At 48.7% G+C, this 26,806-nt stretch overlaps 1 long non-coding RNA gene across 1 annotated transcript in view; it reads right to left on the reverse strand.

The window, feature by feature from the left end:
- Positions 1-1,282: 1,282 nt before the first annotated feature.
- LOC144771825 (uncharacterized) overlaps positions 1,283-26,806 on the reverse strand; it is a 67,381-nt gene continuing 41,857 nt past the window's right edge. Inside the window, exon 4 of the long non-coding RNA XR_013599494.1 lies at positions 1,283-2,315. This is a non-coding gene — a long non-coding RNA (uncharacterized LOC144771825). The remainder of the gene's footprint in view (positions 2,316-26,806) is intronic.

Here is a 26,806-nt window from a genome sequence, read left to right on the forward strand (position 1 = left end):
TTTTACTTGCTATAATCAAGAGAGAAAAGAGAAAAATATATACATACAGCCACCCGGGCTAACATTAGTATAGGAGCCATTACGAAGTTCCAGGATTTATTCAAACCTATAAATTATGTATTATATTTAGAGCCTGTATGCTCACCTTGTGGCGTACATAGTATAGCGCCAAGTATATGCCGAATAGTGTAAACCGTAAGCATCAAGGTAAAGAAGTAAATAATATGAAACATTACGAGTTCATGACCTACGAAGAAGAAAACGATACCGGTGTCAATATCTACTCAATCCATACCCTAATCTATGGACATATAATCCGTATCTAAGGGAATACACCCCAGCCTTGCTGAAAAGTACAACAGCTTTGATTAATTAAAAAGCATGTGTAGCTATAATCCCTGAAATAATAGTACGCATTGCTATTTTGCTTTGTCATTTTGAAGATGTAACATCGTGTGAAATGTGACCAGTTATATATCTAAGATTCCCTACCTCACTGACTCAGTGTTACTCATGACAGTACGGTTAAAGATTCCGATTGGTAATACGACAAATCTTCGTTATACTGAGTACAAAAGGATTTTATTTCTAAACCCAAATATTAACAAACTAGGTCTTTCTCCATCATTAGCATCTAACCCTATTTAGCCAAAAATTATCCACAGGCAAGTGTACCCTCTTACCGTATCTGTGAGAGTTCACTGTCCAGGAAGTCCCTCCAGCTGGCGGGCACCGTGGGCGCCATCTTGGAGTAGGAATGTATACAAACCACTAAGTCACATGATAAACTCCGCGCGTAACTCACAAAAGGTATCCGCCATCTTGAATTGATATAGAACTCTCTTCGTTCTTGTATCAACCCTGTTCATAATTTAAACGAACAACGTATGTTCGCCTGTAAAATAGTGTTCAGTGACTCTCCGTAGAGCGGTATCCAACATAGTCATATAGCATGTCTCCAACATCGCTAATGTAAAGTACCCCAGACTAAATCACAATTGTGTAAGCATAAGTAAACGGGACGAAATTCAAGCACCCGTAGTGTAAAGCATTCACAATCTAACTTAGTACTCTCGTACTAAGTATGTTCTATTCGAAACTCACTAAGTCACATTGATGGAGAGGTAATTTCTTCCTGTAATTTCTCAATGTAAACCCTCATGCTACCTCTAATTTACCGCTGATAAAGGTGTTGGGCCCTTCACACCATGTATTACCTTCAGGAGACTTTGAACAGTCAAAAATGCAATTATTATTGTAAGCCAATAAAGAAAGTTGTTGAGTATTTTAAAGGGTTTTATTTTCTAGTCAAAAGTAATTTTTTCTCTGACCCTTTATTCATTAGTAAAATACCAATCAGGTTACAGAATTTGGAAAACAGGAAAAATAGCATTAATACAGAACACATTACAGTCTGCATATAAGCATTACATGTAGGAAAGAAAATGTGGCACAAAATATCAGTCAAAATTCTTAGAGTTTCTACGAAAAATAGTCTTGCAAAGCTAATCAATAATTAAATAGTTGTCAAAAATCTCCCATTAAGAGAAATAAATGCATTAGTCAAATAAATCTTTTTAGACCTAATTAATTAGTCAAAGCATAAACTTAAAGTTTGGCATCTAATTCTATCCTGATCCACTGCATTTTCTTCTCCGGTCTGTGTCTAAAGAGCCAAACAGCCCGCCCTTCACAAGGCCTCAAAGGAATGTGGCCTGCAGTGCCAAAATATGACGTGCAAGGACTTTGGAAAAAAAAATCACCAGGGAACCCCCCCCACCTGACTCTCCTAGGACGCCCAAGGCTGCACCCGTGACGATCTCGTACCTAACCCATGTGAATGAAGCAAAGCCTAAGCCAAAATGAGCAAGAAGCCAGCCAGTGAGCAAAAAGCCAGCTGAGCTAAAAAAGCCAACCACGCCTCCAGAGAGGTCATTATTTATACTCTAATTCTTGGCAGACTACACAAAAATGTTTCATTGTTCAGGAAAACCTGTACCTGATTGGTCAGCCACAAGGGCATGAGTTCTCACTACCCTGACTCATTCTAAAATCCTGACTATACCAGTTTTAACAAAAGAAGCACAAATGATTTAATACATTTTATATGTTTGCAACTTTTACTAGGAAAAATGTTTCATTCTAATTTGTCCTTCCTTCCACAGCGCAGTCTAGAAGGATACTTTAGTTAGCTGGTACATTGGCACAATCACAAGAATGAACAAAGTTGAAGATGGCATTGACTTATTCCGCAGTTTGAGTCATGCTGGTGTCTGCGCATGCTCTCTTCTCTTTTAATTCAAGCCATAGCCTTGCTGGATTCACAGGCAGCCATTTAATGGTAGGCCCAAAAATAAAACAGACACAAAGAGAATATTAATTTCATGTAAATCAGCCCATTATGTTTCCCAACTCCATACTAATACCCCTTATAAATGTTTACCTAGCGAAGCTATTAGTTTCAAGAAGCTTTTCTATTATTTATGACAACATGCAAAATAAATGTGCAATGTGCAACATGTAAAATTTAAAAGCACACAGTTAATACAGCGCACACAGCAACATGCTTTAGTGTTTTAGATAGCTTTTCATGCAAAAAAGCATTTAGCCCAATGTGTGGTGTTTGGTGCATTTGTTAATTCACACACATTATAAAAAGAGGTGTTATTAACTGAAAATGTTTATCAAAATATGCAACAAGTCAAAGTCTTTTAAGACAGGAATAGTGAATTTAGATTTCAAGGAATGAGCTGGGAAGAGAGAAACACATTCTATTAATCTTCAAAGCTAAAAAGGCCACTTTTCTCTACATTGCAAAAAAAACACATGTTAATTCAGCAAAAGCATTTCAGACTGAATAGGCCTCACTTTCATGTTTTTCATGTGCCATGTTTTTAACTTGCACCAAAATGTGCGTGGCAATTTAAATGCAGTCTGTCTGTAGCACAAAAATAAAACCATGCCTGACTGCAGATAAAATCTGCTCCATCAACATGTAAAGGTTCCACACGTTATCTAACAAAAATGTATCTGCCATCTTGGAATGACATTGTACTCCCTTCGTTTAGAGTTCAGCTCTAGTATAACAAACGTTTGCTCGCCTGAAAATGAATTCAAGGAAATCCTATAGAACGGTATAGTATATAGTCATATAACAGGCCTTCCCTCATCGCTATTGTAAAGTACCCCAAACTCAATCCCAATCGTGTTAACAAAAATAAAATTGACGAGCTTCAAATACTTGTAGCGTAAAGTGTACAGTCTAACTTAGTGCTCTTTTACTCAATCTAACTATAAGACCTCGCTATCTTTGAAAGGTATATGAAGTTCGAACATATTAGTTCGTAAACGCAGTAACAAGACAAAAATGCGCTTAGCATACCAGCCAGTATACAGGCATAAGATTCATAATTAACCAAATACTAATAGTGTCAATAGAGATCAATATGAGTATATTAGGTGTTCCAATTTCAGATCCATCTATTACGTTGTCCAGAGGTCAGCAGAATCAACGTTTCACACTGTAATTCTCATAGTAATAAACTAATCATTCAAAGCACCCAAAGAGGACTAGAAAAAAAGATCAGATAGGTCATTTAAGTGGTGTGGTAGAGTAGAGTAAAAACAGGCTACTAACATCCTAAAACAGTGTAGGTTTCAAACTTATGGCTTAAAAAAGGCAGAACAGGGACGTGGCTTGACGTGTCAAGATGGCGGTCGCATTCTAAGAGTGCTCCAGACCCCTCTGTCATCCGCAACAAGATCCACTGCCATCAGCCCTTTACCGATCCTCTCTTTCAATTCCATAGCCTCCGCGTGGATCTACGCTACCCGGCTGGGTGATTGTGGCTGATTTACTACCAGATGTAAGCGGTGATGCCTAGTGAGGGGGCACTGCCTGCTGAGGGTCGTGAATCTTCCGATCTGTCTAGCACCCCCCACCCACCCCCCCCCCGAACCCTCCCACTGCTCTGAGGGCAAGGTGCTGGCTGCCTGATCTGGGCCCTGCGTGAGGAGTGCTTCCCACTGCCTATGTGAACCTGCTGATGCCGCTGACCTGCTTCGGACCAAGAGGGAAGACCTGTGGTGGTGTGCCCCGCTGGAAGACGGATCAGGCGCTGGATCGGGCGGCCTGACCTCCCACCTACGAGTGCTCCTGGGCCTGTTGCTGGGAGCCCCACCTGGCTGGTGCTGGGAGTTCTGGATAGTGCTGACCCCTGGGGACTGAGGTGAGGGATCGCCAAGGCCTACCCTCAAAGCTGTTGATTTGACCTGCCTGGGGTTGGACTCGCGGCTGCAGGCCCCAATCAGACCAGGGCTCAGGCATCCACCAGGGCGGCCGCGGGCCCCAGAGCGGCCGATCGCCAACAAGGGGGAGGCGGCAGGAGCTCAGTGTGTGCGGCCGCCCTGGTGGATGCCTGAGCCCTGGTCTGATTGGGGCCTGCAGCCTGACAACGGATTTGCCTGGCGGTACCCGCGACCCTGCTGACGATCTATGACTGTGCATGGAGGTGGGTGCCTGCCTGTATATGTGACTGGGGGCGCGGGGGCCTACGGAGTCATCCTTGTCCCATGGTGGCCCTGCTCCAACATTAGGGTCCTTGGTGCCCGGGGTCCTGGCTTGCCACGTCGCCCCCTCCTCTGCCTGGTGGCGCCTACATCTTCTGCAGTGTGCTGCTGGCGGCCATTTCCAGATCCTGGCTGCACGGACTTGTGCCCATTTCTACGTAGCCTGGGGTGGGGGCTTTGCACTAGACAGATCTCTGACGGGGAGGTGGTCTCAGCCGCACATGTCGGGCGGCATGGGGCCCTGGTTGTGGACCCCCCTGGTGCTCCCTGTTCTGTGCCCTGACTCTTGTTTGCCTGGGAGGCTAGGGACCGTCGCCTGATTTTTGCTGCACATATTGAGCAGCGCTGGGCCCTGTTACTCTGCCTCTCCGCTTGCTGTCCCAAAGGCTCCCTGCTCCTTGCGAGGTCCACGCAGGGTGAGACGTTTCCGGCCACATCCGACGAGTATTGAGGGGCTGGGGCCGGTCCCTCCCGCTGCTCCTTCTCCTCCCCCTGGCCCGGCGGTGCCCACTTCGGTCCGGGAAAGTAAAGCTCCCCCCAGCTTCGGCCGTCATTTCAGATGGAAGGGAGGGAGGTCCCCGGACTTGCTCTGGAGGATTCTTCAGGGTCGGGGGTCCGGGTGGAGGGGGGTTCGGTGCCCGGGCCGGAGTATTGACAGCTTGGGTGCTGCTTCCCTCCCGCCTGTGGCTGGACGTCCAGGCCCCGTCTTCATGGATGAGACATGTAGAGACTGCGCCCCGAAGACGCCCGCTCCACAGACTCAGACCAAAATGGACCAATACACCACCACTGACCGAAAGCCAACGGAATGTGCATCGGGCAGCCCCTCTCTCGCCAGAGGGGACCTGTCAACCATCCTGTAGGCCATTGGCACCTCCCAGGCTTCGGTGGAGGGCAAGATCGGCGAAGTACAGGTGGATATGGCACTTATCCACCAAGACCTGCGCAACGACACGGTGAGGATTTTGGAGGCAGAATAGAGCCCCTCCCCGGCCGAGGACTAACTGGGCCAGTTGAAGACCCGGGTGGCTCGCCTACAGACCCAGACCTCGGAAGATGCGGAGAACAGATCGAGGCGAAACAACCTACACCTCATAGGTTTCCCCGAGGGGGTGGAGCAGGGACAGGCGGACACCTTTGTGGAGACTTGGGTGAAGTCATGGATACCCAAGGACGCTCTTTCTGCGTGGTTCGCAATTGAGCACGCCCACCGCTCCCTGGTGCCCAGCCGCCCCCCCCGCAGCTCCACCTCATCCCATCAGCATTAGAATCCTTAACTTCCAAGATAGAGACGCTATCCTAAGAGCGGCACGGGCTCATGGTCCCTAGAAATATCAAAACACGATTATGCTTTTCCAGGACTATACAAGAGAAGTACAGGCCCAACGGCGTACGTATACAGAAGTCAGGCAATAGCTCCGCAATTTAGGGCTGCGCTATGGTCTCCTCTTCCCAGCTTGCCTCAGAGTTGTTTTTCAAGGTAAAACAATTTCCTCAAGATTCACCCCACCTACCCCCCCTGTCCAAGTGGGACCTACGCAGTCGCACCCGCCTCCTCCCAAGCCACAGCGACGCCACAATATGTCCCGCAGGAGGGGGGGGACCAGCGGAGAGGGGCATAAAGCTCACTGAGTGCGGACTCCCAGTTGTTGATCCCTGAAATTCTTCCAGCCCTCGAGGACCGCAGCTGAGCCAGCTCTCTGATTGCCTTACATCACAGCCCGGAGCCCTCTGAGACATTCCGCCCGCCATATCCGACTCGGACTTATCTCGCAACCCATCGCTCCAAGGATCTGGAGACGATGCGGGAATCTGACTCTGGAAGTCCACGGTTCTTGAATTGAGAGACAGTTCTTAGGTTCCCTATGTTGATCTGTAGTTGCTGATACTATAACATCCGGATAAGGAGGGGTCCATCATTGCCACAAACTGCCCTGCTTAATGTTTTAGCTTAGCTCTTTGTTGTTGTTATTGTTAATTTTTTCTCTTTCAGGGCGACAGATGCTTCAATTTAGGAAGTATGGGTTGAGGGGAGTTGGGAGGGGTTGGGGGGATGTTGCCCTCCGGATCTTAGGTTCTGGTTTCGTACGAGTCACTGTTTTATGTTTTGGATGACAGCATACTGTTTGCACACACTACCACCACCGACATGCAGCACACCACCCTTCCAATGCCACATCTTTCCACCCTAGCTGCGACGTGTCCCTTTCTCTGGGATCCATGTGCCCTTGGTCCCCCGTGCCCCTACGTCACCGGCCACCCAGATGCCCACTTACGGTAGATCTCTTCACGTCCTATCGTGGAATGTAAATGGCTTATTGGACCGCATCAAACGAGCGGGGGTCCTGAAATGCGCCCAACGTAACGCGCCGGACGTGCTCCTCTTTAAGGAGACTCATCTTCTGGGAGCCCGCTGCTCCTTCCTCGCACGATATGGGTTCGATAGGGTGTGGCACTCTGGCTTCATGCGGGGTTCTCGCGGGGTGGCTATATTGACCCGGAGAGGTCTCCTCTTCACCCCTATCCATGTGACGACCGACACGCAGGGTAGCTACGTTGCCATGTCCGGTAAGCTTGAGGGTAGTGTCCTGAACCTGTTATCATAAATCCCCCCTGCCACACTTCCCTCCACTCTCTACCATCTTACAGAGGTAATCTCCGCCCTACCCCAGGGCCAGACTATAGTAGGAGGGGACTTTAATGCAGTCATGCAGCCATCACTCGACACAACAGGCGATCCTTCTTCTGCGCGTCGCACAGGTTCCAAGCGACTATCCGATCGGTCGGCTGCCCTTGGTCTTTGCGATGCTTGGAGCGTTTGGAACCCCCGGGCGAAACAGTACACTTACACCTCAGCGGCCCACCCCCGAATCGAATTGGTTCAACTGCCTGCCACGGATTGTCAACAAGTCTCTAACATCTGTATTCTCCACGTGGTATCTCAGACCACTCTGCAATCTCCCTCCACTTGAGAGGCACCACTGAAGGGGTGCGAACAGTCTGGAGAATTAACGCATGGTTTCTGCAGGACGCGGACATTAGGGGCGCGCTTGAAGTAGAGTTGCAGCACTACTTTCTTGCTAACCAGGGTTCGGTCCCTTACTCTGGCACACTATGGGAGGCTGGTAAGGCTACCTGACGGGGCATAGCCAGAGGCCTTGTACACGCAAAGCGAGTGGCACGGACTGAGCACCTGACCCGGCTTGAGGCACGGGCCCTGCGACTGGAAGTGACCCTCGCAGGAACGGATGATGCTCACCTCACCAGGCAGTTGGCAATGCTCGGGGACGAGATCCGTCAGATCTCTCTGGAGTCGGCCAAGATGTTATGGTGTTCCTCAGTGGCCCGTGTCTACAGATGGGGCAACAAGAATGGTAAATTGCTTCATAACTTGGTATCCTTACCTAAGGCTAATAGAATTATCACTGAAATCCAAGATGCTGATGGGACCCATCACTGTACTTCCTGGGCCATTGCTCAGGCTTACGCGGCCTATTACGCACAGCTCCATTCTGCCCTGCCCCGGCATTGTATACGGCGGCGTCACCTCGGCCCACCGCCACCTCCTCACCCCGTACCTGGCCTTGATGTTTATTGATTTCGAGAAGGCCTTTGACACTGTGGATTGGGGATTCTGGAGGATGTTCTTGTGATGATGGGTTTTGGCCCTCACTTCCGAAGCCTTGTCCATGTCCTATACTCAGATCCCAAGGCCAGAGTTTTGACTAACGGTGTCCTCTCGGAGGCATTTCCAATTTGGAAAGTCACGTGCCAGGGATTTTCTCTCTCGCCGCTTCTTTTCGTGCTGGCAATGGAGCCCCTGGCCTGCCTCATACGTACCGATCCCTAAATCCGAGGATGGTCTTGGGACCCCCACCAGGTGGATAAGATCACCCTGTATGCGGATGATGTCCTCCTTTTCCTGGCTGATCCCTAACATTCCGGCCCGCGTTGCCTGGAAGTGCTTCAAGCCTTTGAGAATGCCTCGGGCCTGCGACTCAACCCGAAGTCGTCCACTTTGGATCCCCACCATTCCTCGAGGGCTTGCTTTGACTGGCAGTCTATCATCCCTTTAAGGAGGCAGTCTTTCAAACATCTCGGGATTTGGGTGGCTCTGCTCCCGGACTTGGAATGGGCCCTTAACATTACACCCCTGATCACGAAAGCCAAACAAGACCTCAAACTATGGCAATCTCCCCCCCTCAACACTCTTGGAAGAGGGGAGCTCTTTAAAATGATGATTCTCCCCCGTTTCCTATACATATTGCAGAACGTCACCTTTCACCTTCCGGGCAGTTGGTTCCAAGACTTTGATGGGGTACTTACCAGGTTCTTGTGGAGAGGCGAGAGACCACCCATAGCCTTAGCCTGCTGCCGGATTCCTCCCTTCAATGGAGGCATGGGCATGACAAATCTCCATCGCTATTACTTGGGAACCAGGCTTTTTGTTGTCCATGATTGGTTCACTGGCGGCTGGTCTGACCCGGCCTACCGGACCGAGCTTCACATGATGGACTTCCCGCAAATCCAGGCCTACTTATACAGGCCTCCCATTCCGCAAACTATTCCACCTGTCACTAGAGTGGTCCTGATGGCCTGGCGCTCCGCCCTGCGTTACACGAGATGGGACTAAAAATGTACCCAACACACACACACCTCTGTGGCACGGCATGTGGTTGCGGGAAACCGCGTCCCTCGAGGGCTTTCGCCAATGGGATCAGGTTGGGTTCTCTTTACTTGGAGACGTTTGGGTGGGTGATCACGTTAGGGCCTTCCCCGACCTGCAACAGGTCACTCTTCACACCAGCCAATTTTACAGGTATCCCCGCCACGTCCTCACTGCGCACATCCCACCAGGCACTTTTTTTATTTAAGTCATTTGAAGCGCGCACAATTCATCCTGAAGGGGATCTCTCGGCTCCCTGAGTTCAGCCCACTAGAGGCTCAGGTGATGATGGGGAACTTGGGCAGAGGAGGGGCGTCCCGGATATACCGTCCCCTCATGAACAATGGCCCTGCCACCCTAGACCCAATACGTGCCCGATAGGAGGCTTGGGTGGGTCCCATGGAAGAGGCGGACTGACGCGATGCCCTTATGGCCCCTAAAACTCTGATGACTTCCTCTGAACTGCGTCTCATCCAACTCCATTACCTTCACATGGCTTATCTCACTCCTGCGCGCTTATATAGGGCAGGGCTGCGCTCCTCCCCAGAATGCACATGATGTAAACAAGCCCCAGCTGACTTCTATCACATGGTATGGTTATGCCCTGCCCTTGCTTCATTTTGGTCTGGCGTGGACCTGGAGCTTACACAGACTCTGGAGTGGCTTGTCCCTCATGATCCCATACGCCTTCTTTTGGGAGTTTTTGATGGCCTGGACGGCTCCAGAGCTGACAAACTATTCCTGGGCACGGCAGTGGCGGTGGACAAGCAAGACATTGCAGCGGCCTGGGCTCAGGCCAAACCCCCCACCGTATGAAAGTGGCAACAAGGTGTGGATTGGTGTGCGCCTCAAGAAGAACCCCTCTTTGAGGCCTGGGGATGTTCTGAGAAATTTTACAGGATATGGGGCATATGGCTAAATCTGCTGTCTTGATGTTTGCGCTTGTTCTATCTTCTATATCGCTGTATTGTTTTTCGAATGAAGGGACTAACTTGCAAGTTCTAAATCATGATTGGGAATCTTGCTGTATGCCGGAGATGGACTTTGACGTACTGTGTAACCACATGCTGTCCTTTATATGTTTGTTTCTTTCAAATGCAAATAAATGTAATTATCAACAAAAAAAGGCAAAACACAGGCATATCTAAAATTACACTGAAATATCTTAGCTGCAAAAGTTTTAAGCCATTACCCAAACCAGTGGATCCCAAACTTTTCGACCCACGGCTCCCTTGACCCATTGGCCATTGCCCGTGGCTACCCACTGTTATTGTTTTTGGAGAGTAGGCAGGTTGTACGCCCGGGCTCGGGAGTACTTGCATTTTCCTCCCTGAAAATAATAGGGATGAAGCGGATGAATGTATTTTTTTTATATACGCAGGGTGTTTCGTATTACTAAGGTGGCACCTCTAATACAATATTCCTAGTTACACTTCTTTGCCCATGCCATCTCAAGCTTTTTTTTATCCCACTCACAGTGCTAGATAGCACCCCTATCCATCTGGGCCCCATTGCCAAAGTGTTTCTGCGCTTGAAGAAATTTTGCATGCACTTCCATTTCTACCCATGTCATACGTGCCAGCAGAACTCTCTCAGCAGGGTGACTCACGATTTTGTAAACCACATAAGGCTTTACTTTAGCTGTCTCCTCCCTAAAACTGCCTCCAAATCAATGCAAGTAAAATAGATTCCTCAAATTTTTTTTTTTTTAAACTTCCCCTCTTTCTTGCTTCCCAAATGTTGCCATTATGCCGTATATAGTGTTTTACTTCCCTGTGCTCAAGGAGAAAGCAGGCCTGTCTGGAAATGTGTGTGTACTGAAAGAAATGTGTACTGGTAATACCTTTGATTCAAGTGCAAATGTCAACACTTAATAATATTTAGTGTGTTTAATAGATAACACAACTGTACTTTCCTGATAACTTGCAATGGTGTAAAATGCATTTGGAAAAAAACTAAACTATTAACGAGTCTAAGAAAAAAATCAGGCATCTTCCACCTACTTTGGGAGTGTTGGAACATGGGGATCCAGTGAAATATGGATGTCATCTCAATTAAGCACTATGTTTACAGCTGTAGGCATGTCACCTAAAAATCATCAACATCATGTGTTTAAGTCTGTATAGTTTAACTGAGCTAACAGACCCTTCAACATTAATGCATTTAAGTGCTTGGTGCACGGGTCCCCTGGCTAGGTTTGGTGGCTCCCCAGGGAGCCACGGCGCACAGTTTGGGAACCACTGACCCAAACTAACTCTGACTCTACAAATCATTGTAATACATTGTAGGTATATATATGACCCACTTTAAAGTCAGTTCATCATGTCACTTCTAAGATATCTTACAATTTCCAAATTCATTAAACAACAATATAAATTGTTTGCACGTTAGAGCAAAGATAATACAATATCTACAGATTAATTTCTCACAGTCGCATATCTTCATTTCATCATTATCAGTATTACATCTTCAGATAGTTATAACATATAAATGTTATTAATATTATCACAGTAAAATCCTTTCAGAGATGGTTCAAATCATACATGAACCCAATGGCTAAGAAATTACTGTAGTTCACTATCTACGTTCAAACCAAGTTCAACCGCTTTCAATCTCATAATCCACAGCGCTTCTCTGCACCTAAATTGTAATTCCCTGTGACCACCTCGTGGAATATTTTTCACATGATCAATCCCATGAAAACTAAATGTGTAACTCTGTTAGTTCTCCTCATTCTGTACAATGTGGGAAACAATTGGATATCTGGTGTCACAATTTTTCAGTTCCCTAAAGTACTCAGCAATTCTTTCACGTAGGCATCTTATTGTGCTTCCAATGTAAATATTTTTACATGGTTTTACATGTACATCTAATAATATAAATCCCAAACTTTGTGTCAGGGTTAATGAACATCCTTATTGAGTAGTCTCCAGTATTAAAGTTAAACGGGATAATTTTGTCAATCGCCCACATCCACGTTTGTAGAAGCCCTTTAAATGATCACTCAGCCAATTCCCCATAACTGGTGGCCGGGTATAGCTTGGACTAACCATGTTAGCAAGTGTTGTTCCTTTTCTAAATGTAATGCTCGATGCCATTGAAAGGTATGGCAGTAAGAATGTATCTGATCTCAGTATGTAATAAGTGCCCTATACAGTTTATTACTCTCAGTACTATAATTAGTTACTAGTCTGATGTTATTGGTGCCATACGCTTGCTTCTTTTTAGTAGCTGGTTTCAATGTATTACTCCTGTGTAACTTCTGTGCTTTGCTAGCAGCATTCTCACTTCAAATCTGATATTAATATCCCTAACATCATATATTAATATCCCTAATAGTCTCCTCAAAATCAATCTGTTCAAAACAATTTCTATGGGCCCTTACCATTTCCCCATATGGAATAGTTAATTTGACATTTAGGATGACAGTTTTCTGCATGAAGTAAAGCATTACAACTAGTACTCTTCCGATACATTCTGCTACATATCCTCCACAATATATAATTCAACATCAAGAAAAACAATTTGTTGGGGCGTGGCTTGGCCGAGGACAATGGCGGATGTGTGAGCTGTAAGCTCCGCATCAGCCTGTTTGTTTTATCTGCTTGAACTTTGCAGCCGGGGTCGACTAGCACGTCCATGGAGCCCTCGTGGGGGACAGGGTGCTGAGGTGCACACCTGGGCATGAAACAAAGGCTGCTGGCGCAGAAACCTGGAAGCTGTGGATTGCAGTGCGCAGCGAGGTACTGAGGCCGCATCAATGGCAGCGGCGATGGTTTCCACAGAACACGGGTGCCGCTCCGGATGTGGAACTGGCTCCTGAGGGGATGATACTGCTGCCCCCGAGATCTCTGGCGTGCCCTAAGGAGCTGGGACGATTGAGGCGACATGAGATCCCCAGGGTCAGTGCCGGGAGCAGGGAGACGCAGCTGGAGGCGAGCCCCGGGGGTGGCTGAAGAGCGCCAGGCGAGCCCCTCTCCACAACCGGCGGAAGCAACCGGGAGAACAGCGGCGAAAGGGCATGGGCGGTGCTCAGCTGGACGATCGCACTAGTGTGCCTCGCTGGTCCTGGGTGCCTCCCTCCCCCCGGCTCGTGTTCCGGCTGTGGTGTGGGGCGGACATAACCGGGACCCCGTCCGGAGGCGGCTAGCTGCAGTCTGAGGTGCATGGCTGGGCCCGGGGCTTTGAGACTTGTGAGGCCCTGTCTGCATGCCCCGTGGGGGTGGGGGTGGGGGTGGGGGCGGCGGAGGCACTGCCAGCCCCGAATTGGTGTGACGACCATTGTGACTGTGAGGAGCGCCGAGCGCCTGGATGCGGCTACCCCACCCGAGCAGTGGGGCCTGTAGCGGGGGCCGGAATGGGGGCGTCGCTGGCCGGGTCCTGTGACCAGTGCTGGGTCACTGTGGTGAGTCTGGTGGGCTGCTGGGAGACCCCCACCTGTTAAGTGGCCGGAGTGACTGGACTGGCACGAGTGCCAGCCACTGCGCCTCGAGCCGTGCCTGGGGGTCCATTAAAAGAGAGAGTGGAGGTGGCCCACCCACGTGCTCAGTGGAAATTTTAACCTGCTGTGAGCCCAGATCTGACTATGGCTCTGCGAGGGGACACTATCAGCGGAGCAATTTGAGGAAGGCTTGGTACACAACTGGTGCGGTGCCTGTTTGCCACAAGATAGTGCCAGGCCTGCGTGGAGGCCGCAACTTGGTGGAGGTCGGGCTGGGGCCTGCTCAGAGGGACAGACGCGGTCCAGAGTGACTTTATTTTGGAATGCCTGGTTGTATGTTCCAGAGGACAATGCACAGGAACAGTTGCATCCTCACCCGGATGATCCGGCACAGCAGCAGCTTAGCAAAATATTGGAGGCTATAGCGGACACGAAAGCTACTCTCCATCAGGACATCAGCACTATTGCGGTGGGACTCGGCTTGCTGTGAGAGGAGCATAAGAAGTTGTCGGAGAGGGTCAGAGACTGAGTCTAACGTTGCGGAGCTGACGCCAGCCCACAAGGTGTTGGAGCAATAGATGGGGGCCCTCACAGGGTGTGTTGGTTGGAGCGCAGAGCGGAAGATGCCAAAGGGTGCAAAAGAAGGAATAACATCAGAATTCTTGGCCTGCCAGAGGAGACGGAGGGTGACAACATGGTATCCTTTCTAGAGGGCTGGCTCAGGAGTACAGTGGCTACGGAAGGCCTGTCCTTCTTTTACACGCTGGAGAGGGCTCATAGAGTGCCAGCTAAGCCTTTGGCTCCTGGGAGGCCCCCTCGCCCGGTGATGGCCCGTCTGCTCCCTTCTGAGACAGGGACCTCCTACCGCAAGGGGCTCGAGCAGATGGCCCCTTCACTGTTGACAACAGCAAGGTCCCTCTCTTTCCGGATTACACGCTGGTGGTGCAGCAGAAATGGGCCTCTTAGAGGTCAAGAGGGCATTGAGAGAAGAGGGCCTCCAGTACTCGCTAATGTTCCCGGCCCGACTGCACATCATGTTGGAGGGAAACACCCATTACTTCGATTGCCATAAGGATGCATGGGACAAAGCGGAGACCTCTCTGAAGAAACTACGGAATACTTGGAACACATAGAACTACCTATGCTTACTAACAAGCACCGGGAATTCCTCATGCTACCCATAGGGAAAGACGAAATAGTAGAGGCGCTGGCGGGCATGCGTTACGGAAGTGCTCCTGGCGCTGATGGACTCACAGTGGGATTTTATAAAGCTTTCCAGGACAAGCTGATCCCCCACCTATCCACGCTATTTGACGACATTTGTGTAGAAGGTAGCATGCCACATTCCATGCGGGAAGCATTACTAGTCGCAATACTCAAGCCTGGTAAGGCACACGACGAGTGCAGCTCATACAGGCCTCTATCCCTACTAAATGTTGACACCAAGCTTTATGCGAAGGTGTTGGCGACCCGCCTTGCTCTTCTTGCCCCCAGCTGGTCGCTCCGGAACAGGCGGTAATCATCCCCAGTAGGAATCTGACCTATAATATCCGCACGGTCCTTGGCACTATGCAACATGTTAAACAGGACGCGAAGGCCATCGCAGTTTTCCTGTATATGGAAAAGGCCTTTGACTCCATTGAGTGGCCATTCATGAGACAGGTGTTGCAGAGGCTGGGATTGGGCATGCCGTTTCTTCAAATGATAGGCGCTTTATATCATGTGCCAACGGCCAGACTCCGCATTGGCGACCGTGTGACAGACCCCTTTCCGATTAGCAGAGGAACCAGGCAGGGTTCGCTATCTCCTCTACTGTACGCACTAGTTGCTGAGCCGCTCGCCTGCGCGTTGCGAGAATATCACGGCTATGAGGGTGTAAGTTTCCCAACATATAAGATCGTGGTATCGACGTACGCAGATGACACCCTGCTGTATGTTCGAGACCCAGAAAATAACTTGTCATCTATGCTTAGAGAAGTGGTCCGATTTGGGGCACTTTCTGGATTGAAAGTCAACTGGGCGAAATCGCTGGCCTTCCCCCTCACCTCGGCTACCAGGAGGTTTGAAATGGAATTCCCGCTGCAATGGTCCTTGGACCCGATTAGATATTTAGGAGTTCGCTTACACACGGACTCAGAGACACTGCTCAGAGAAAACTATGGGGTAGCCTTCAGCAGGCTGGAGGACGATGTGAAAGCCTGGTGCAGGCTCCCGTTCTCCCTCATGGGACGCATAGCCATTATGAAAATGGTGGTATTACCCAGATTCCTATTCCTGTTCAGCGCCATCCCGATAGTACTGTCGAAAGCCTTTTTCCGGACTTTGACACAGCTTATGATTAAGCTTGCATGGGCTGGCAAGCAACCCAGAGCGAAGTGGACCCTCCTTACACTGCCGTACAACATGGGCGGTTTGGGTGCTCCGGATTTTGAGCTATACTATAGGGTCGCTCAGGCCTCCCACCTGCACACGTGGATACATGGAGGCACACAAATTCCGCATGTACGCATGGACCGAGTCTTTGCCGACCCTCTATCTCTCCCGGCCACGATCTTCAGACCGTTAGATCGCAGAACGGGCATTTTAGACACTATAACTGCAACGAATCATGCCTGGCACTCCCTCTTACAGGCTCAGGGTGACGCGCTGTTATACTCGCCTAGCATGCCACTAGACTGGGCTCTATGGCTATCGCCTATCGGAGAGAAAGGCGTGGTCCAACCATTACCCAAACTGGGCGTCTGCACGGCGGGAGATTTATTCCTGGACGGTAAAGTTAAAACCTGGGACCAGGTGACGGCAGGTAGCGGAGATGTCTCCATGTTGAGCCGTTTTCAATTCCACAGGGTACGCAGCGCCAGTACCAGACTTGGCGGAACCGCCGGAGGTCCCGGAACTCACATATGTTATAAAAACGGAGACTCCACTCAAGCTATTGACGAATCTGTACAAGACGGCTATGTCCCACAGAGAACAACAGCTTATGAAAGCCAGAGCGGCCTGGCAAAGAGATCTACAGGTCACAATCGATGATGATATGTGGCGATACTGCTGTTTGAATACTAAGAAATTATCCCTGAATGGTAGGCATAGGCTGGTTCACTTCAAGTTTCTCCAGAGAGTGTATTACACCCCAGAGAGACTTCACAGATACGGTCTCCGACAGTCGGCTGAATGCGAGAGATGTCATGAGCCTGTCGCAGATTTTATGCACCTCGCGTGGGCATGTCCAGGGATCCAAAAATACCTGGAACAGCATCTTCACAGCGATGAGCACGATCCTGGAGCTCGAGCTAACTCCAGATCGGGCGCTGGCACTTCTTGGCCATTCCAGGGGCCTACCGGTGGCGGTTAGGCGGCTCACAGACATGGGACTACTAATCGCTAGACATGGGACTACTAATCGCTAGGCGCGTGGTGGCGCTCTGCTGGATGAGGGGACCACTCCCGACGACGAAGCGCTTGGCACATGATATGCCTAACTGCTGCACGTAATCCGAACATAATTGCGAATTGCTTCCCCCTACAAGCCGTCTGAAGAACTTCTGGGGATTGTATCACACACATTTAAAAGATAGAGAAACAGAGGCCACAGCGGTGGAGGGAACGGATACTGAGAGGCCACTGTCAGACGCAACGATCAATGCAGGGAATGATCCGTTGACAAGCCAAGTAGGGCTGCACAATGGGAGAGATTGGAGTTGTAGCTGCCCAATAGGGGGGGGAAGACACTAGGAGGAAGGAGGTTCAGTTAGATGGTAGCATTTCGCCGGCCCCCAGGAACCTATTAGACCACCATGGGACGAGCCACACGTCTTTTTCAATCCCTTATGTGAAGCACAGTGCACACCCTGTCTGCAAGTAGACGTAGGACTGGCTGGATGCGAGTGTGTTAGGGGTCTTAGATTTCGGGTAACGGAGGGGGGGAATCTGTGTGCGCGATAATGGGGGGGGGAGTTAGTGATTGGGTCTGGTATGTTAAACATTTGTAGACAATATTTTTACAACTGAATGAATGATGGGTCACGCAGGGACGGGAGGCAGACATCAGCGAATCCTAGTTAATAAGGGGGGGAATAGTATGTTACTTTTTAATATTGAGTATAAACTGATTGCCTTGAAGAACTATACGTCTACTCTGCCGCCGGACCGCCGGGCTGTCGGCTAAAGGGCTGTGTTATCCTTGAAGACATGTGGGTTTTTTTTGTGTTTTTTTTTCTTTTGCTTCCTTCGCTGCCGGCCCCAGGGATGTAGGCACCATGCTGTGTGAATCTTTTGCAGTAAACAATAAAGGTTTTTTGAAAAGAAAAAAAAAAAGGATGCATGGGACTGTGGGACTGGCTGTAAACCTATAAAGGTGGGACTCCGCAGGACAGGAGTGCTGGTGTCCTCGAACGGAGGGTGGTGGAATGCAAGAAGTGTACGAGACGTCGACCTTGGTGGGGGGGACTTTAAAGAAACCGTCCTCATCACAGACGGAGAAGGAGAGAGCGGAGGCGCTGCAGGCAGTGGCGGAACTAATGCGGAGTTGGATTTCTGCCCTAAATGCGGTGGCCGGCTCCTGTGAGAGACAGATGGCACCGGAACAGACACCTCCCACAGTGACAGTGTGAAGCTCTCAGTGGTGACGTCTAATACCGCTGAGGATATTATTTGATGCACTTGGTTAGTTTAGGCAGTTGTGTCTCTTAGAGGGCTATTGATTGAGGTTAGCTGGTTCTAGACCCCGTGCTGCTTCCTTACCCATGGTGCTGGTGCACTCCTACAAGTGGGACGTCCCTTGCTAAATTTGTTTGGCCCACCCCCATTGAGAGCCGTAATAGGTTAAGGCCAGTGCTGATTGTTTCACATGATGTTTGGGAGGCTGGGGTTGGGGAGTTGACCATCTTAAGGGTATTTTCGTTGGAATACTTGGTGCTTTATGCTTGCAGAGGGGTGGGGACCTATGAGATAAGTGAGGGCATTGAGGGGGGCCCCCCCTTCGCAGTGTTGCTCACTGATATTCAGTGGGAATGGCAGGGGCACAGAGTGTAATACGGTTCCTAACATGGAACATTAGGGGATGGGGTCTATGGAAAAGCGCCATAACATTTATTTGTACCTGAGACTCAGGGACATTCATATAGCGTTCCTGCATAAACACACTTGAGTAGCGAGGAGGCTGGGAGATTGAAACAGAGGTGGAGGTGCCAGGTGTTCGCAACTCCCCATTCATCCTTTGCTAGGGGGGGGTGTTGATCTGGGTTAAGCCGGGGGTCCCCATGGCTGTTGAGAGATCGTGGCTGGATGCTGGAGGCCGATATGCACTGGTTGTAGGGAGGCTGGCAGGACAGGCGGTCACCCTAGGGAACATCTATGCACCTAACCAGGATCAAGTCAACTTCCTCAACTCTTTCTCGTCTGTATTGGCAGATAGTGTGAGGGGCAACCTGATTCTTGGGGGGGGGGTTTAACTGTGTGGCTGACATTGTTACGGACCAGTCACACCCTCCCTTAATGGGGTCTCAGGCTTGCTGTACAGCTCTGGGATTTAGTGCGTGGATCGCACACTGGGGACTCAAAAACACGTGGAGGCTGTAACACAGGGGCCACCGGGATTTCTCCTTCTTCGCCCCAGTCCATCAAGTGCATACTTGACTAGATCTGTTTTTGTTTTCACCTGCCTTTAATAGTACTATTAAACACATTGAATACCTAGGTCGTGCCCGGTCATATCACAACCCGTTGGAAATGACCCTTCGACCCCTGGGACGATGCCCCCCGATTCCTACCTGGAGGCTTAACCCGGCATTTCTTGAGGATGATCCTTTCCGCACCTCATTGCACACACTCCTAGATACATATTTCCCATTAACGCCAACACAGCTTCCTCCGTACAGGTTGAGTGGGAGGCATTCAACGTGGTAGTGCGTGGCCACTGCATGGGGCAGGCAGCGGGTGCCTATAGAAAACTCTGCCGGGAACTACTGGATCTGGAAGGGAACATCCACAGCCTAGATAACGCTCAGGGTACTGGGGACGCTGCCCAGGTCGCATTGCAGGACGCGAGAGCAAAATATAATGATGCTATCGGCGGCTATGCTGTTATAATCACAGGGAGTACTTGGACATGGTGTAGCGGGAGGAAGGTAAGGCCTGGCACGGTTAATTAAGCCAAAACTTAGGGGATCCCCCATCACACAAAACGGCTTGGACACCGGTGGGGTGGTGTATGACCCGGATGCGATGAATTATGCCTTCCTGGCATTTTATGAACAGCTTTATGCGGCTCGACTTTGGCCTCTCGATCAATGTTAAGGGAGTTCCTGGAGCTTCTGCCCCTGCGTGCATTGGAGGAGGAGGACCAGGATGAACTGGGGGAACCCATAAACCTGTAGGAGATTAAAGCCGCCATCCATGCGTTGGCGCCTGGTAAGACCCTGGGGTCAGATGGCCTTCCGGCTGAATTCTACCAACGTTTTGCTGACTTGCTCACGTCACACATGGTTCGACTGTATGCAGACGCGTACAGAGCTGGGGAGTTGCCTAGTTCCACACAGGCAGCCTTGGTGATACCCCTTACGAAATCTAAGACAGCAGGAGCAGGGGTCAAAGAGTATATGCCCCTTTCCATGCTCAACATGGATTTTAAGATTTTAAGTAAAGTGCTGGCAGGTAGACTGATACCGCACATGAAGACGTTAATACACTCTGATCAGAATGGGTTTATTCCATCCCGCAACACCTCGTATAATCTGCGCAGACTCTACTCTGTTCTCTACCACACCGAGACCCTGTCCAAACTCCAGGCCGCAGTGCTCTCGGTTGACCTGGAAAAAGCTTTTGACACAGTAGGGTGGGTTCCCCAGCGGTCTACAGCGCCAGGACACTCTGGTAGAGTAACAGTGCGCTTTACAAGTATCCCACATTTACATTTACCTGTGCAAAGTTATGATTCACATGGGTTTGGGAGAAGCTTGGGTGTGGTGGGTGTGGCTACTGTACACCGCGCCTACTGCAAGGGTCAGAGCGGGCAGGACAGTTTCCAGAGAGTATAAGGTCTCCTGGGGTACTAAACAGAGGTGCCCCCTTTCTCCCCTTCTATTCACCTTGGCAATTGAACCTCTCTCTGAGAGGCTTCGTCAGGGTGGTGACGGGATCGGACTGGATGTCAGAGGGCGGACGCACCAGGTTTCACTTTATGCGGACGACCTTTTACTATATCTGTCGGACACAGTCGAGGGCACCTCAATGGCTCTGTGTATTCTGGACTACTTTGCAGGCCTCTCGGGACTATGGGTCAACAAAGCAAAAACATATGTGTTCCCAGTTGCGGCCCATATCTCTAGGCCGGAAACGTTGAGGGTCAGCATACTGTGGGCTCAGAATACGTTTAAGTGCCTGGGCATAAATGTATTCCATTCACTTGGTGACTTAAAGGAGGGAAACCTGGGTAGAGTGTTGTGGTTGTTAGGTGCATGTGTCCACTTTTGCTGTACGTTGCAGTTACCTATGATGTCCCAGGTCTCCCTGTCTAAAACAGTCATGCTCCCACGCTTATTGTACTTCTTTGTCAATCTGTTGGTACTCATGCCCAGCAGTTGGTTTCGCCCCTTGAATACTTTGCTACATGACCTGGTGTGGGGTGACCGGCACCCTAAGGTGTCTCTTACAACTTTGCAACGCCCCCTTCTGAGGGTGGCCTGGGAGTACTGAATTTTGAACATTATATGTTGGCATGTCAATTGCAATGGCTGGCACAATGGATAGAGGATGTGAACGAGGATGGCACGTACCTGTTGTATCCGGATTCTCTCCCTAACTTAATAGTGGCGAAATTGCTGATACCATCGATACCCACCCCGTACTGCTCCTTGCTTCAGCGCACTGCCTTTCAGGCCTGGAGGCACAGCCAGGGCAGAGACCGGTGTCTTGTTAAGTACACCCTTACGTTGCCCCTTGTGGGCTTGCCACATGGCTATCCGCAGTCTGTCTTTACGACTGAGCAATTGGCCCCCTGGACAGAGGCTGGGCTTCATAACGTTGGGGATTGCTTCCTGGATAAATCTCTGCTCCCATTCGATGGGTTGAGGGAAGACTGTGGTTTACCCGGGGTCAATTCCTGTGTTATGAGGCTTTGGTGCGTACGTTTGCCCAGCTGTGGCATAAGGGGAGAGACGAGCTGGAGACTCATCCAGTACTGCATGCCCTGTTCACGCTCGGGAGGGCGGGGCACCTGCTGAAATGGTTTTATGTGGCCCTGCAACCAGCGTCCATACGTACCTTAGACAGGCTTCAGGCAAAGTGGGATAGGATCGGAGATAGAGCCCTCACGGATGCGGAATGGCGTAGGGTTTTGCACTACCCCAAAAAGATCTCCCGTAACTCACGCCTTAAATATATACAGTTCACTTACATGAACATGGCTTACATGACACCTCACTACCTTAATGTGACCTATGGGGAGAGGTTCGTGCTGTGCCTGATGCGGATTTTGGCCACATGACTTGGGATTCATCCGGGCCTGCAATATTTTTGGGGGGCGGTGCTCGCTAAACTTGCTGCGGTGCTGGGCAGAGTGTTGCCTGCCACAGTGCAGACGTGTCTTTTGGGTCTCTTCCCCAGGCCACCAAAGCGTAAAGTTGGAAACAGGTTAGTGGATCTTGCACTGGGACTGGCGAAACGTCACATTGCAATGGAATGGAAATCTCAGAGGGGACCAGTGTTTGAGACCTGGAACAGGGACGTCATCATGTGGGCTGGAGCAGAAGGTAGGGCACCCCGTTGGGAGGAATCCATGGGCATGAGAAAGCACCCAATTGCCAGCCAATGTAGGGAGGTGATGGCAACTTGAGAGAACCCGGAGGGGCCAGTGACTACCGAAACGGGTTAAGACTATAGGCAGGGGCCTTGCCCTGAAGAGATTTAAACTGCAATGCCTGCTGCTCCTTTTGGGTGGTGCTGGGAGCCGGCCTGTATACTATTGAATACTGTATAGGGGTTGTACCCCAAAGGTTTGCTATTATGGTGGGGCGGTATTGACTGTATTTGGAGGCCCCCTTTCCCCCACCTCCCTTGTGTTCCTAGCCTTTCCCTGGGGAACTACATTATGCTATGCCCCCTTTCACGCATGTTCACGCAAGTTATGGACACTGTGACATGCTTCACCCCTCTGCACATGACCATTTTGCTTCGTTATTGTTTACGTTGAATTGCTTTTTCCTCATTTTTTTCCCTTTTTGGTTTGTATGTTTGTTCTTAAACAAATTAAGTAGCATTTCGACAATTACGACACTCCTACGTATACCTCGACCTGTTGGTGGACACTCTCATATGTCAATTATTGAGGACAAACTCTGGTGAAACATGTACTAGGGAACACGGACAGAACCTTGGGGTGGCAGGTACGGGATGGGTATAGGCTGGCATGACGCCTTCTGTGTTTCTGGACTGTACGATATCCGCTGATATTATTGTCTGGTTTGTCGAATGGACGTTATGGGGTGTGTCATAGCCTTACCCTACCGTGGTCACTTGGTAAATTGATGGTCATATTGATATGGTGCCATTGATGTTATACATGTAGAACATTTGAAAATGCCAATAAAAATCCTTTAAAAAGAAAAGAAAAACAATGTGTTGTGAATCATAATGTGTTGTAAACCTCAAATTGTACTTATTATCATTCAAATAGGCAAAAAAAATCCTCAAGTTCGGCAACAGTCCGGGTTCATAGTAATAGGCGATCGTCAATAAACCTTCCCCATTAATAAATGTTATAAATCCAACGTCCTCCTCGTGGGCCCCAGATACGCTCCGCTCAAACCAACCCATGAACAGGTTCGCAAAGGAAGGAGTGAATCTGGAACCCATAGCAGTCCCTAGTATCTTTCTATACCACTTATTGTAAAAGAGGAACTTGCTTTCCAGTACCAATTTCATCATATTCAATAACATCTCAGTATGCTCGAAATATTCAACAGGCCGTTTATTAAGAAATTATTTTAATGCCATAATTCCTAAATGGTGATGTATGTTGGTGTACGATGAAACGACGTCTAGAGTCACCAAGATCATGCCAAGCTCCCAGGTCACGTTGTTCATCAAATTTAAAATGTGTTTCGTGTCCTGTATGTGTGCAAATTAGTCAGATAAGGTCTCAGAAATGTATCAATAAATTGTGATAATGTTTCTGTGGGGCCCCCTATTCCTGATATTATTGGTCTGCCTGGTGGACTAGTGGGGTTCTTGTGAATCTTCGGTAAGGTATATAAACAGGGGAACTTTAGGTGGTCAACCAACAGATAGAAGTATTCATCTTGATTAATCAAGCCCCTGTCAAGCCCCTGTCACAACCATATCTTGAGTTCCTTATTAATCTTATCCATCAGTCCCTGAATAGGATTACTGTTTAATCTCTCTTAGTATTGCCATCATTCAATTGATATAGAACCTTGTCATTATAATCTGTTCTGTTCATTACCACGATGTTCCCACCTTTATCGGCCATATGTATTATCAGAACCTTTTTATTCATTAACTTCTTCAGTGCCTGTCTCTCTGCTATAGTAGGGTTATCACACCCTGGATATACCCCTCTAGTCCTATTACTGGTTATGATCTTATCTATTTCATGGTTCATGGAGCTAAAGAAAACATCAATATCATTCCCAGTTGTTAGTTGGGGAGTCCATTTAGATTTATTTCCTAAGCGACTTTCGGTACTCAGATCAGTGCTCAATTCGAAGTCCTCAAGGAGCTTGGTCATAGTCAGTGGATCATTTTCAGTTAATGATAACAAAGTCTTAGTATCATAAACATCTTGTATGGATAATTACTCAGCTCAGGTATAGTCTCACAGCGAGTTGTTTTAATAGGATTTGTTGCAAAAAACCTTTTTAGTTTCAACAGTCTCACAAGTCAACCTTTGTTACATACCAGTCATTTGCTGTCATAGGACAGAATCCTAAACCTCTTTTCAAAACCGAAATCATATCTGCTGTCAATACAACATTAGACAAATTAATCTCATCAATTTCTTTCGACATCTGGAAAGTACTACAGCCTATTGTTTTTTTTCCATGAGTCTGTCCGCATCCCCCGTTTTTTCGTTTAGTTGTTACTTTTCCCCTGGCTCCTCTCCTCATCTCTGTGCCCCTATATCTCGGCGTCTTGTACCCCTCTCTCGATTTTCCATTGTTATCCGGTGGACCGTCTTTAAAAAACTATTCTCAGTTGTCTGATTAGAGGGGCCCTCTCCAGGATCCTCACTTTCACTGCTCTAAATATTACTTGATGAGGTGCTAGCTTCACTTGCTTTTGAAGAATATTCCTTTTTCTTTGCTGACAAAGCGCCTTGCGAACGTAAAGATACGGCCATTTTATAGTCAATTTAATCGCGTTTAAGCTTTCTAGCCTTTCTACGCTTGATATCATCCTGTAATTTTGTTAATAGCTCCTCTAAGATGGCATAGTTTTTCTATGTTGGCTGTGGAAGATTTAATAACTTTATTTCATCTTCCAAGATCTGAATCTCCTGCAATATTTCATGATCTTTCTATCTGCATTTTCAATCAGAATATTGATTAGACTCCTGGAACTATTGGTGCGTTCTTTCTCCCATTGTGCTAACAGATCAGTTTCTAAATCAACGTACGTTGGTACTATTTGTGATCTCAAACCACGTGGTATTCAATTTAAAGTAGCTATGTGCACCATATGCTCCAGAAATCCTGCTGTGGCTCACACCATGCTTTCAAGCATTTACGGTACACCATAATCAACTGTTTTAAAGTTGCAGCATCCCACCACTTGGATAGTTCAGCTCTCTGAGGTTTTCTAATCAAATAAATGTATCTTTTAGGCCTTCTTTCTTAGTACTTCTAGTGTTACCAGCAGCTGTGCCTACCGAACTACCTGAACTTAAATTTTTTAAAAGGTCAGCTGCTTCTTTATCATGATTCATATTCAAAATTCAAATGTTGCCCTTGTGGCTGCCCACGGCCTGTATCAAAATGGTAAATGCTGATGGTAACCAGGCTAGAAACCAAGAAACCGGGCGCTCTACTAGAATATAGGACAATGTAAACATGCAAGAATTAGTAATTGTTGGAGCTCCGAGGGGCTGGTTACCAATGCAATCTCATAGACCCCCATAGCAGGGGGGATATAGCAAAAAAAGTTCTTCCCTGAGCACACAATGAATTAATGTTCCTTTTTGTTATAACCAGTTTTTATTGAGTTTTGGTTGCAACAAAGAAAACAGCACCATTCAGGACTACATCTTAAAAGGCAAGGCCAAGGCAAAAGCACATCTCATCGGCATAAATGGATAGACGCACATAAGGCCAATATCGGCATACCCACTCCCAATCTAGATATCATATCTATCCAAATTAGTCTTCTATCACTCCGACCCATTTGCCCCACATTCGGCGAAATTTCTTAGGACAACCCCATGCCACATAAAGAGGCCATTCCTGCGCGGCACACCAGTCCACCCCTCTGCGCAAACGTGCCAATGTAGGTGCGATAGTGTTCAAACAGTGAGCTGCAATGTCCCTCTTGGCTACTACTAGTGCTGTATTAAGGAAGAGTTTCTCAGCCCTGTTGCCATCCAACCCCTTGGTGATGCCCTGGAGAACATGTGTAGGTTCAAGTGGAACCTCCAAGCCCAAGACCTCCGTGAGTTTCCCTGTTACGGACTCCCAATGCCCCTGTATCACAGGGCAAAGCCATACCATATGATAGAAGTCTGCCTGGGAGTGGGGACAGAGGGGCAAAGGGCATCAGGTCGAAGTCCCGCTAAGTGAAGACGTAGTGGTGTAAGATAGGCAGCATGTAGGAGGTATATTTGGACCAGCCAAAGCCTCACTGAGACTGCAATTATTTTAGGAGCCATCAGGGCGTCTCTCCAGTAAACGTCTTCCAGAGTCCTGAGCCAACCCTCCCATTTGTCCCGGAGTTGACAGAGGGTGTTGGGGGTGTTGTTGGTGAGTGAACGGTAAATACAGGAGAACCCTCCCCTTCCCAGATCGCTGGTCATGACCTGAGCTTCGCGTGGACTATACTCGGGCAAGGAAGTGCCATCCGAAATGTAGGAGCGGAGGGCATGGCGTAGCTGCGAATATCGGAAAAACTGAGAGGAGTGG

Source organism: Lissotriton helveticus, chromosome 8 (assembly GCF_964261635.1).
Source record: "Lissotriton helveticus chromosome 8, aLisHel1.1, whole genome shotgun sequence".
NCBI lineage: Eukaryota > Metazoa > Chordata > Amphibia > Caudata > Salamandridae > Lissotriton > Lissotriton helveticus.